The sequence below is a fragment of the Leptonychotes weddellii genome, chromosome 5, assembly GCF_054177405.1.
Source record: "Leptonychotes weddellii isolate Sample4059 chromosome 5, ASM5417740v2, whole genome shotgun sequence".
In the NCBI taxonomy this organism is placed as follows: domain Eukaryota; kingdom Metazoa; phylum Chordata; class Mammalia; order Carnivora; family Phocidae; genus Leptonychotes; species Leptonychotes weddellii.
Genome location: NC_138373.1, coordinates 107841869 through 107854104, shown reverse-complemented (window position 1 = coordinate 107854104; position 12236 = coordinate 107841869).

The window sequence follows — 12236 nt, the reverse complement described above, 5'->3', positions numbered from 1 at the left end:
TAAATATTTTTTAAAAGTTATGAGATGGGTGCCTGGGTGGCTCAGTTGGTTAAGCGACTGCCTTCGGCTCAGGTCATGATCCTGGAGTCCCTGGATCGAGTCCCGCATTGGGCTCCCTGCTCAGCAGGGAGCCTGCTTCTCCCTCTGACCCTCCCCCCTCTCATGTGCTCTCTGTCTCTCTCATTCTCTCTGTCTCAAACAAATAAAATCTTTAAAAAAATAAATAAATAAATAAAAGTTATGAGATAATCAGGATAATTTGAAAATACTGAATATTTGATAATATTAAAGAATTATTGTTATCTTTTTAACGTGATATGGTATGCGGCTGTGTTTTTAAAGAGGCTTATCTTTTAGATAAATGTAGAAATACATTTCATATATGGATGAAAAGATAGGATGTCTGGGATTTCCCTCACCCCAATTTATGAGTGGTGAGTGGTAGTGCAGGGAGATGAGCAAGGGATAAATGAGATGGGTCTAGACATAATTGTTGAAGCTAGGTGATACAGAGAGATTCATTATAATATTTCTAACTTTATGTTTTGAATTTTCCATAATAAGACACTTATTTTATTTATTTATTTATTTATTTATTTTTAGGTTTACTTATTTATTTAAGTAATCTCCACACCCAGCAAGGGGCTCGAACTCACGACCCCAAGATCAAGAGCCACACACTCTTCCAATTGAACCAGCCAGGCGCCCAATAAAATACTTTTTAAAACAATCTCTAAATAAATACACCTTTTGCCTAGCAATTATACTCATATGGATATATTTACATATGCACACATGTACAATGTAATAATCTTTTGTAATAAAGGATTGGGAGGAAATAATTTTAATCAGGACAGTGATAGTGAAAAAAATGATGGAATGTTCCTAATTGAAATAATATGCAACCACAAAAATGAAGGAGAAAGTTCTATATGTGCTGCCATTGAAAAGTCTCTAAGGGGAATATAATCCCCATTTATTAAGGAGAATAAAAACAAGCTGCCTGACAGGGCATTTAATATCCTATGTTTGCGTGTGATAAAAGGAAACAGGAAATCAGATTGTCTAGTCTTGTGAACCACAAAGAAAAGCTGGAAGGACACACAAAAAAACCAAGAGCAAGGTTACGTATCGAGATGGGAACTGAGCAAGTGGGAGAGAAGTTTGGGAGGGAGAAATTTCATTGTGCACCTTTTTATACTTCCTGGTTTTGAATCATGGGGAAGTATTATCCATTTTGAAATTATATAAAGAATTTAAAATAGCCATAAAAAACTTATGATACCTAAAGTAGTACTTGGTGAGAAATTTATAAGAGATGTATTATAAAATAGGAAAAGCCAAAAATGAATGAGCTAAGCCTTATTTCAAGAAGTTGAATCCAGTTATAAAATAAAGAAGTCCAATAAATAAATATATAAATAAATAAGCAAGTAAGCGAGCCCTGGGGATATAATGTACAGCAGGGTAAATATAGCTAATAATACTGTATTATATATTTGAAAGGTGCTAAGAGAATAGATCTTAAAATTCCCATCACAAGAAAAAATTTGTAATTCTGTGTGGTGATAAATGTTATAACTAGACTTGTTGTGGTGATCATTTCACAATATATACAAATATTGAATCATTATGTTTTATACCTGAAACTAATATTTTATATGTCAATTATATCTCAATTTAAAAAGTTGAATAAAGAAATCAAATCAAGCTGCCAAAAGAAGTAGAAGGAAGAAAAATAAAGATTAGAGTGGAAATAATTCTAAAATTTGTATGGAACCACAAAAGACCCTGAATAGCCAAAGCACTCTTGAGAAAAAAGAACAAAGCCAGAAGTGTCGTGCTTTCTGCTCTCAAACTATATTGCAAAGCTATAGTAATCAAAACAATAGAGAGACCAGAAATAAACTCACACATATATGATCAATTAATTTATGACAAAGGAGCCAAGAATACACAATGGGAATAGAACAGTCTCTTCAATAAATGGTGCTGGGAAAACTGGACAGCAACATACAAAAGAATGAAACTAGGGGCACCTGCGTGGCTCAGTCAGTTGGGCATCCAACTCTTCGTTTCTGCTTAGGTCTTGGCCTCAGGATCATGGGATTGAGCCCCACGCTGGGCTCCACACTCAGCACAGAGTCTGCTTGTCCTTCTCCCTCTGCTCCTCTCCCCCCTCCCCGGCTCTCTCTCTCTCTCAAATAAAGAAAATCTTTAAAAAAAGAATGAAACAGGGCGCCTGGGTGGCTCAGTCGTTAAGCGCCTGCCTTCGGCTCAGGTCATGATCCCAGGGTCCTGGGATTGAGCCCCGCATCGGGCTCCCTGCTCAGCGGGAAGCCTGCTTCTCCCTCTCCCACTCCCCCTGCTTGTGTTCCTGCTCTCGCTATCTCTCTCTGTGAAATAAATAAATAAAATCTTAAAAAAAAAAAAGAATGAAACTAGATCATTATCTTACACCATACACAAAAATTAACTCAAAATGGATTAAAGACTGGAATGTAAAACCTGAAATCATAAAACTTACAGAAAAAAAGTTTTGGTGTTGAATTTTTGGATCTGACTCCAAAAGCAAAGGCAACAAAAGTAAAAATAGGGATGCCTGGGTGGCTCAGTCCATTAAGAGTCTGCCTTCCGCCCAGCACTGTCGGGCTCCCTGCTCAGTGGGGAGTCTGGTTCTCCCTCTCCCTTTGCTTGCCACTCCCCTTGCTTGTGCTCTTGCTCTCTCTCTCTCTGTGTGTGTCAAATAAAGAAAATCTAAAAAAAAAAAAGTAAAAGTAAACAAGTGGGACTATATCAAACTAAAAAGCTTCTACACAGCAAAGGAAACTATCAACAAAATGAAAAGGCAACCTACTGAATGGGTGAAAAACATTTCAAATCATGTTACCTGTTGACCTTACAAATAAGTCATTTTACCAGGAGAAAAAAAAAAAGGCTTATTCAGGAAATAGCAGAAAATTGCAATTCGGAACAAGAAAGCCATGGCAAAAACTGTATGCTAGTCTAACAAACAAAGGAGAGAAATGTTATTTTATGGAGAAAAACGAGGAAGTTGGGAGAGGTTGCTTTGAACAAAAATCCATTGGAGAAAGGCAAGAGTTCAGGATGATGCTGGTTTCTCATTAACTGAGTTGCTGGGGTAGTCAATTTCTTGTAGGAGATACAATTTACATCTTTTCCTGTTGGGTCCTGTAATTGATGATTCTTTCCTGTTGGCTTCTGTTGGGGGTGTGTAATGGAGGTGCTCCAGGTTGACAGGTATGGCACGAGAGCTCCCCCTTCTGGTCTCCCAACTCCATTTTAAAGTTTCCCTTGATTGTCACATTTCCCCCTTTTGATCATTATCTTTCTCTAAAAGCATCGCTGATAAAGAGTCAGGTTTTCCTTTTTTTTTTTTTTTTAAGATTTTATTTCTTTATTTGACAGACAAACACAGCGAAAGAGGGAACACGAGCAGGGGGAGTGGGAGAGGGAGAAGCAGGCTTCCCTCTGAGCAGGGAGCCCAGGGAGCCTGATGAGGGGCTCGATGTGGGGCTCAATCCCAGGACCCTGGGATCATGACCTGAGCTGAAGGCAGATGCTTAACGACTGAGCCACCCGGGCGCCCCAAGTCAGGTTTTCTTAATTTAGTGGCCTGTTGCCCCTCAGTGCCAGGAAGGGCCTTTCCTGCCTGTCATGTCCCACGGTGTAGGGAAACTACAGATTGGAAACCTACTGAGGTCACATTCAAGTAACAAGCAGGGGTAGGAGGGTGAACTCTCAGGCACTTGCCATCTATAGTCCATATGGATCACAAGCATTGGAAGTCATCTCCTCCTTGGGTACACCATTTTTACAATGGTTTGACAAGCAACAGATACAGAATCAAAAGTAACACAATTCCAAATCGTATGATGGTTCTAAACCAGGACCCTAGGACTGAAAGTAACCAACCGGACACATTTATTGGCACTTATTCCAACTTAGGGGACAGAAGTTCTCCCTACACAGGCAAACTTGGGAGTCCTGCATGCTTCCTGAAAGTCCCTGTTGAAAGTGGCCATGAACACAGAATAGTGAATATTTCGAGAGCACACTGAAAGAATTAACCAAGTGCATTTGGTGAGATACAGTGTAGGTATGAATATGAAGTGATAACTGATAACTGAACTTTTTCGCAAAACAGCAAACTTCAAAGGTGTTTTAAACAGTATTGTTATCTCAAAAGAATCATTTGGAACCAAATGTGTTATCAGATAATATAGTCTGTAAAGTTGTAAATTCAGAAACCATGAATTTGGGTAAGAATCCAGAATCAACTCATGGTCCAGGTGAGAAAAAGAGACTTCTGTGAATCCTGAACCTTCCAACTGCCTGGTCCAGATATCTTGGGAATGCTGTCTCATCAGAAGCAGTCTGCTTCAGTTCTAGGAAATCTTTCCTTTGAGGTCACCAGCTGGTGCGCAGGGCCAGTCAGGGTTTGGTGGTGCTTTCCTTAGATATGTTACACGAATCAAAGAGTCTATTCCCTAGAGTTTGGTGGCACAAGGTTTGGTTAGCAGTACCCGATAGGAGCCTTTCCAGTGAGGTTCAAGAGAGTCTTTTTGGAGGTATCTTTTCCAATGACAGAATCTCTAGGTTGCAAGGCGTGGTGCTCCAGGTCTTTGTCTCCTGGGAGACACTGTAAAAAGAGTGCACTACCGAACATGGTTGTTCTTTTTTCAAAGCATGGTTATTTTTAATAGGAGCAATTAGGCCCTTACAATATTAAAGTATATCTCTTTTTCTTAAGATTTTATTTATTTATTTGAGAGAGAGCATGAGCAGGGAGGAGAGGGAGAAGCAAGCTCCCCCCTGAGCAGGGAGCCTAATGTGGGGCCCGATCGCAGGACCCCGGGATTGTGACCTGAGCCGAAGGCAGACGCTTAACCAACTGAGCCACCCAGGCGCCCCTAAAGTAGATCTCTTTTTATCAACTGTGGGTCAAAGGAGGCAGAGGCCAAGTGCATTGGTCATCCTGTGACCAAATCAAAGGGTGAGAGTCTATAAATTCCAAAGGGGTTATATCTGAGTTTTAGAAGAACCAATGGCAATGCTTCCAGCCAAGGTATTTGGAGGATCTCTACAAATTTTTCCCAGTTAGGTCTTAATAGTGTCGTTAGTGTGTTCGACTAGCCATGAGGATTGAAGATGGTATGCACAGTGAAAGTGTTGTAAACCCAGCCAAGCAGCACAGGCTTGTCAAAGGTCAGGTCAAAGCACCTGGCCAGTAAAATGGATTCCCCAATCACTATGAAATTCATGAGGGATTCCCCAGGGAGACAGCATCTTTTTCTAACAGAATTTTAGCTACAGAAGAAGCTGTGTGGCCTGTCTAAAAGGGAAAACTTCAGTCTCGTGAGAAAACATACAAACTATGACTAAAATATATTTATAAGCATGAGAAGGGGGGAAGCTGTATGAAATCCATTTGCAAAACCTCAGATGGTCTATTGGGTGGTTCAAAGGATCTGGAAGCAGGGTAGAAAACCAGTTTCCCGAGACTGTCTTTTGGACAGGTGGGACAGGTGAGGCGGACACGTTTTCTGGCCTTATTAATATTTCCCCACCAACACTGGCTCATGAATGCTCTCATTTTGTCAGTAAACCAGTGGTTTAATGTATGTACAGTGGTAAGCAGTGGGAATTTTAGATTTCTGGTGGGGCTGGATTGTTATTTGATCCAAATCAGAGTTTTCTCTTTTTATCAAACCAACAACTCTTAGATTCCCAATATTCTTTTTCCTTTTCTGGGGCCAATCATTGGGCATCTCTGGTCAGTTTTTCCAAGTTATCATTTGGGAGAGCATCCCTTTGGATCATAACAGAGGTTTGGCTATTGGCTTCCTTGAGTACAGCATTTTTTGGTAGAAATACCAGCAAAGTGGTTTCCCTTGACCTTCAGGGATTTGAGTCTGGAATGCCTAGGAAATTTAGTAATAGAGCAGCTGCAAAGGCATCTAATAAATTTGGACCTAGGGTCCATTTTTAATTTTACCCCCATTGGAGGTAAGGAGACCTTACTGCTTCTGTAACGTGTCGCAAAAAAGGCATACTGACTATAGGTATAAATGTTTGTGACTAAGGCACAAGCCCAAGTCGGGGTATACAACTCAGCCTTTGGAGCCAAAGTAGCCAGAGGTAAAGGTGCTGCCTCAGTGACTTCCAAAGAAGTTATAATAGCATACCCAGCATGAAGCTTACCATTTTCATCCTTTAAATAAGAACCGGCAGTTAAGGGACGCCTGGGTGGCTCAGTTGGTCGAGCGTCTGCCTTCGGCTCAGGCCATGATCCCAGGGTCCTGGGATCGAGTCCCGCATCGGGCTCCCTGCTCTGTGGGGAGCCTGCTTCTCCCTCTGCCTGTCGCTCCCCCTGCTTGTGCTTTCTCTGTCTCTCTCTGACAAATAAATAAAATAAAATCTTTAAAAAAAGAAGAGGAAGAAGACCCAGCAGTAAACCATGAAAAGTCTACCTTGATGAGAGTAGTTTCCTGTAAACTCACAGGGAGTGGAATGGTGATCTGTCAGCATTATCCTCAGTGAAGGAGGGGAGAACAGCAGGGTTAAGGTTATTGCAGCAAGAAAGAGTTCTGTGAGGAGCTGTTGGCAGGAGGATGTCCTAGGAGGTGAGATGACGGAAGTGCTAGGTGTGAGAAATCGGGAGGGCCTCTACTGCAGGGGCACAAGGAACCCTGCGATGGTTTCCTCAGCGGCCTTAACTTAACAGTGGCAGGAATGTCTCTGAGGCAAGGGAGATGTCCCTGAGCTGCAGCCCAGCTGTTGACTATAATACCCTGTGGGGCGATGACAGTCCCATGTTTTGGGGTGAGTACTCCAAGGGCATGCCCTCCCTTCTCACAAAGAAGAAAAGGGAAGTGGATAATTTAGGATGTCTGAGGGCGGGGAATTTGTTAAGCTTTTATCAAAGTCCCAAAATCTATGTCATTCCAGTCTTTCCAAATAATAAGGTCAGGTTCGTCTTTTTTTAGTAAAAGCATATAGAGGTTGAGCCATAAGAGAGAAGTTTGGAATTCAATTTCAACAATAACCAGTCCAAGGAAACTTCATAATTGGTGCTTAATTTTCGGTGTGGGGAAGTTCAGGATGTCATGAAGCCTACCTAGATCCAAATGTAGTCCTTGTTGCAAGATTAGCTGCCTTAAGTATCCGACCTGAGTTTGAGGAAACTGTAATTTTTCTTTCGAGACTTTATGTCTCTTGAAGGCCAAAAGTTTTAGCAGGTGGATGCTGTCTTCTGTGAAGAGGTTGGAGAGGGGCAACAGAGAAGCAAATAATCTATATATTGTAGCAAAGTAGAGCCTGCAGAAAACTTTTTTTAAAAACACTTTATTTTAGGGGCGCCTGGTGGCTCAGTTGTTAAGTGTCTGCCTTCAGCTCAGGTCATGATCCCAGGGTCCTGGGTTTGAGCCCCGCATTGGGCTCCCTGCTCGGCGGGGAGCCTGCTTCTCCCTCTCCCACTCCCCCTGCTTGTGTTCCCTCTCTTGCTGTGTCCCTCTCTGTCAAATAAATAAATAAAATCTAAAAATCTAAATCTAAATAAATAAATATCTTAAAAAACAAAACAAAAATCGATTCCTCTTTCAATGCAACTGTCTCTCTCAGTATTGCCGCCTCTTTCTCTTCAGAGCCAGCCTTCTCAGAAAAGTGGTCAATCCACTTCCTCTCATTCATACCTCAAACCAGTGAAATTGTTATTTTTCCTCTGAAATCTACTCCCTTCCTCAAATCCCTCAGTTGCCAAATCCAATGGGTATTCATTGTAGTTATTGTTGTATTTCAACTAGGGGGCACTTGATACTCCTGACCAGTCTCTCCCTAGAACTCTCTGCACCCTGAGCTCCTGCTGGCTAGAGGGCTAAAGGTACCTGAGTGGTTAAGTTTGTAACAATCTTTTTCCCAATGCCCTGGCTCTTTGCAATAATAAGAGAATATGAGGGGTTTTTTTGTTTAGGGGACTTCATTTGCCAGAGTTGAGAATTAAGAATCTTTTTTTTTTTTAAGATTTTAAAGGTTAAGATTTTAAGATTTGTTTAAGGTTTTACTTATTTATTTATTTGAGAGAGTGAGAAAGAGCATGAGAGCAGGGTGAGGGGCAGAGGGAGAAGCTGACTCCCCGCTGAACAGGGAGCCCGATGCGGGGACTCGATCCCGGGCTCTGAGATCATGACCTGAGCAGAAGGCAGACACTTCACCGACTGAGCCACCCAGGCACCCAAGAATTAAGAATCTTAAGGAGTCTTTCTTTTAGGTGTCTCATCCAGGGTGCGAGTGAGCTGGTTTGCCAAATTAACTAAATCTGGAGTGGACACAGTTTCCCATTCCATCCTGATTCTTTTAAAAAAGAGAAAGCTCCCGGTTCAGTCCACTAATAAACATGGAGTCAAAGGCTATCAGAGTGGATTCAATATCTAAAGGAAGACCGGAATTTTCTCTGAAAACAATCTGAAATTGATTATAAGAATCATAAACAGGTTCATGAGATTTTTGTGTGCAAGCCTGAATTTTGTTCCAATTAATGGCCTTAGGAAAAACAACTGCAATTGCTCGGTGGAGGTTTTCAGCGAGTGTTCTAGCATTTTGCGCAAAGTTAGGGGCTTGTTTTTCTACATCCTGTTCAGGATGTTCCCACTGGGCAAGTTTCATCCAGTGTGTGGCCTGGCCCTCACCCAACAAGCATGTGGACTAACTGACACAAATCTGAGCAACCAGGTTGGTAAGTCTGAATAACTATGCCGAATTCTTCAGCAAACCTATGGGGGTCCTCAGTCACTTTAAGAAACTCCTTAACTATGGCTCACAATTCGGCCTTAGTCCAGGGAACATAAGAAATTGGGGTTTATTTGGAGCCTCAGAAGAGTTAACTTTAAACTGATAAGTTCCTCTGAACTTATCAGATTCTGATAAGTTCAGAGGAACAGTCAAGGGAAGAGGTTCAGGGAAGAGGAGAAAGTTCAGTGAAAGAATCGGAATGGGGAAACTGAGCCACTAGAAGAGGAGGCGGTGTCGAAGGGAAGGTGGGCGACAGCACCTGGAGGGGGGCTTGGGCACACGGTGCTGCAGGGTGTTTGCAGATAAAGAAAATAAAGACAAAACCAAGTAATGTTTTGTCTTTCTCCAAGTGTTTGTTTGCCTCAGTTAATCTAGAAATTGTATTTTGCATAGAGGCAATTTTAGATTCCTTATAATTTTTCGAAGCTTCAAAATACCAATCAAAACAGGTGTCCCATTCAGTTTTGACTGTTTTTTTTTAATATTTATTTATTTATTTATTTATTTATTTATTTATTTATTTGAGAGAGAGGGAGGACACAGAGGGAGAGGGAGAAGCCGACTTCCCGCTGAGAAGGGAGCCCAATGTGGGACTCGATCCCAGGACTGTGACCTGAGTGGAAGGCAGACACTTATCCAACAGAGCCACCCAGGTGCCCACAGTTTTAACATTTTAGAGCCATGGTTGTCCAATTCTGTTCTGAGAAAAGTAAGTTTAGGGAGATAGAAAGTTCTCCATAATGGCCATTGGTGTTCCTTAATTACTTTTAGTTAAATTGGTCCATTTAGTTAGCAATGTACACGAGGAAACACCAGGGGTTTTTCGTTGTTTTTTTTTTTTTTTTCTTTTGGTATTTTTTTTTTAAGTAATCTCTATGCCAGCGTGGGGCTCCAACTCATGACCGTGAAATCAAGAGTCACGTGCTCTTCTGAATGAGCCAGCCAGGTGCCCCCAAACACCAGCTTTTAATGTAAAAACGGCCAGGGTCCCAGAAGGGGGGGGTGCCCTCAAAGCATTTTGATGACTGGGATCTCTCACCTCTTAGAGGTTTTTCTGTAGAACAAAAAGAAAAATTCCTAAATAGCCCAGTTCCAATAGGAACCGTCTGGTTCCAAAAAGGTGTCAGACCAACGGCCAATAGAGTACTCTTAGAAAAGACAAAGCTTTAAAACAGATCCTGAATAAAACCTGGAGAGATCAAAATACAAAACAGCAGAGCTTGAGATGCAGGAGAGACTCACCCTCAAACTCCAGGGTAGGCAAAAAAGCAGACAGCTCAATTAGCTCTGGGGGCACCTGTTTGCTCACCAGCCTCAGAGTTGTTGGGGGTCTTCTCTGGATCCCACTTCTGGTTCACCAAGTAATGTTGACCTTAAAAATAAAACAGTTATTTTACCAGTAAAAAATGGGTTTATTCAGGAATAGCAGAAAATTGCAATTTGGGACATGCAGGCTATGGCAAGAACCATAAGCTGGTCCAGCAAACAAAGGAGAGGAAAGTTACTTTATGGAAAAGAAGGAGGAAGTTTATAAGTAGACAAATTTTATAGGGTCACTTCCCATCATAGGACTGAGGAAACTCAAGAGAAAATCCTCCCTTCCCTCCAGATAAAGTGACAGATAATATATTCCAAATGTATATTAAAAAGAGAACCCATGATCAAAACCAAAACCAAAACCAAAATAAGCATCTCCTCGAACTAGAAATGGAAATATGAGGGCTGGGGGCTGACACCACAGGAGAAAGAAACAAGCAGCCCAGGAACTAGCTCTTTGGAGAATTCACTGGATGTTCCGCTATATGACAGGTTGTTGTAGGAGGTTGTGACTCTGGCTGGGCCCCATCCATTTAAAGCTGCTTGCCTGGAGTGACTGCAAAGAGACTTAGGCTAGCCAGCTCTCTAGGCTACCATGCTGAATTAGATGTGGCATGCAGTTGGCTGGGGACAGGATCAGCAACATCCCACCCCTGGATCAGATCCCTGTGTGTTCAATATGAACCCTCATTCGGAACTGGGGAGACCGTCACAAAACTGCTCAGTAGGGGGAGATGCAGCAGGGAAAGAGGAAAACTTACGACTCCAACCTGGACTGGCATATGGAGCACCCAACAACCCTCTCCTACTGCATCTAGGCTTGCAGCAGAAGCTGGGGTGCTAAAAACTACATTTCTCTGAATTCTTTGCGGTTAGTGTTCCTTTATCAATCAAATGCGTGCCTGGGAAACATGAATTGAGATAGGCCTTAAATTGGGAGAGAATGGATGACCCCAAATGGCAGATGTCCACTTTGTGGGATGTAAGTTGTAGTAGAGGCCAAGCGGTTCTGCACTTTGTAGCCTCCTGTTTTCGGAAGTTTATCGCAGCTGCAACCTCAGTTTTGCTGATAGCAGGAGAGTTGTATGATTCTGGAAGCCGGGAGGTATTCCCCTCCCCTTAAAATCCCCAAATCTTTTTAAAAAATGCCCCCACATATTTCCAAAAGCCTATGGAGGGTACTACCACCCATACAAAAAACCAACCCCCAAAACCGTATTGTATGCCACATTATACCCAGCGAGAACCCCCTAGTGTCTGTCACCTACAATGAATCCTAACCAAGACACAAACATGAGAAAGAAACTCTCACAAAAGACAAACTAGCAAATGAAAACTTCAAAGCTCATCCCGAAAATTAACACCATAACAGGTAGTCGACAAGCTCAGTAAATAAGAGAATTTGCTGTAGAGTAAATGGAAATAATAGAGCAACCCCCCCAAAAATTTTTAAATAAGTGTATTTAATATCTTCAAAGATAAGGAAACTAAAGAGGCATGAGAAATAAATGCAGTAAGCACTCCTTGACTGGAATTATTTTGAAAGCTATAAAGGACATCATTGAGACAAGTGGAGAAATTTTGATATGGACTGTGTCTTAGACAATGGTTTGTATCAATGATAAATACCCTGAGTTCAATAATCATATTGTTTATTTAGAAGAATACCTTTTGTTTCAGGAGATAGATACTTAAGTATTTAGGAGTAGAAAGTCACAATGTCTGCAATTAACTCAAATGGTTCAGCAAAAAGAGTGTGTGTGTGTGTGTGTGTGTGTGTGTGTGTGTGCGCGCGCGCATGCTCGGAGAGAGAAAGAGATAAAATCAGTATTCAGCCGAGGCTAAATATCACCGTCAAAGAAAGAAATGCTGAGATACAAGAACTAGTATAAGTTCTGTTAGAAATTCTAAATTAGGGCGCATGGGTGGCTCAGTTGGTTAAGCGACTGCCTTCGGCTCAGGTCATGATCCTGGAGTCCCGGGATCGAGTCCCGCATCGGGCTCCCTGCTCCGCAGGGAGTCTGCTTCTCCCTCTGATCCTCCCCCCTCTCATGTGCTCTCTCTCATTCTCTCTCTGTCAAATAAATTAATAAAATCTTTTTTTTTTT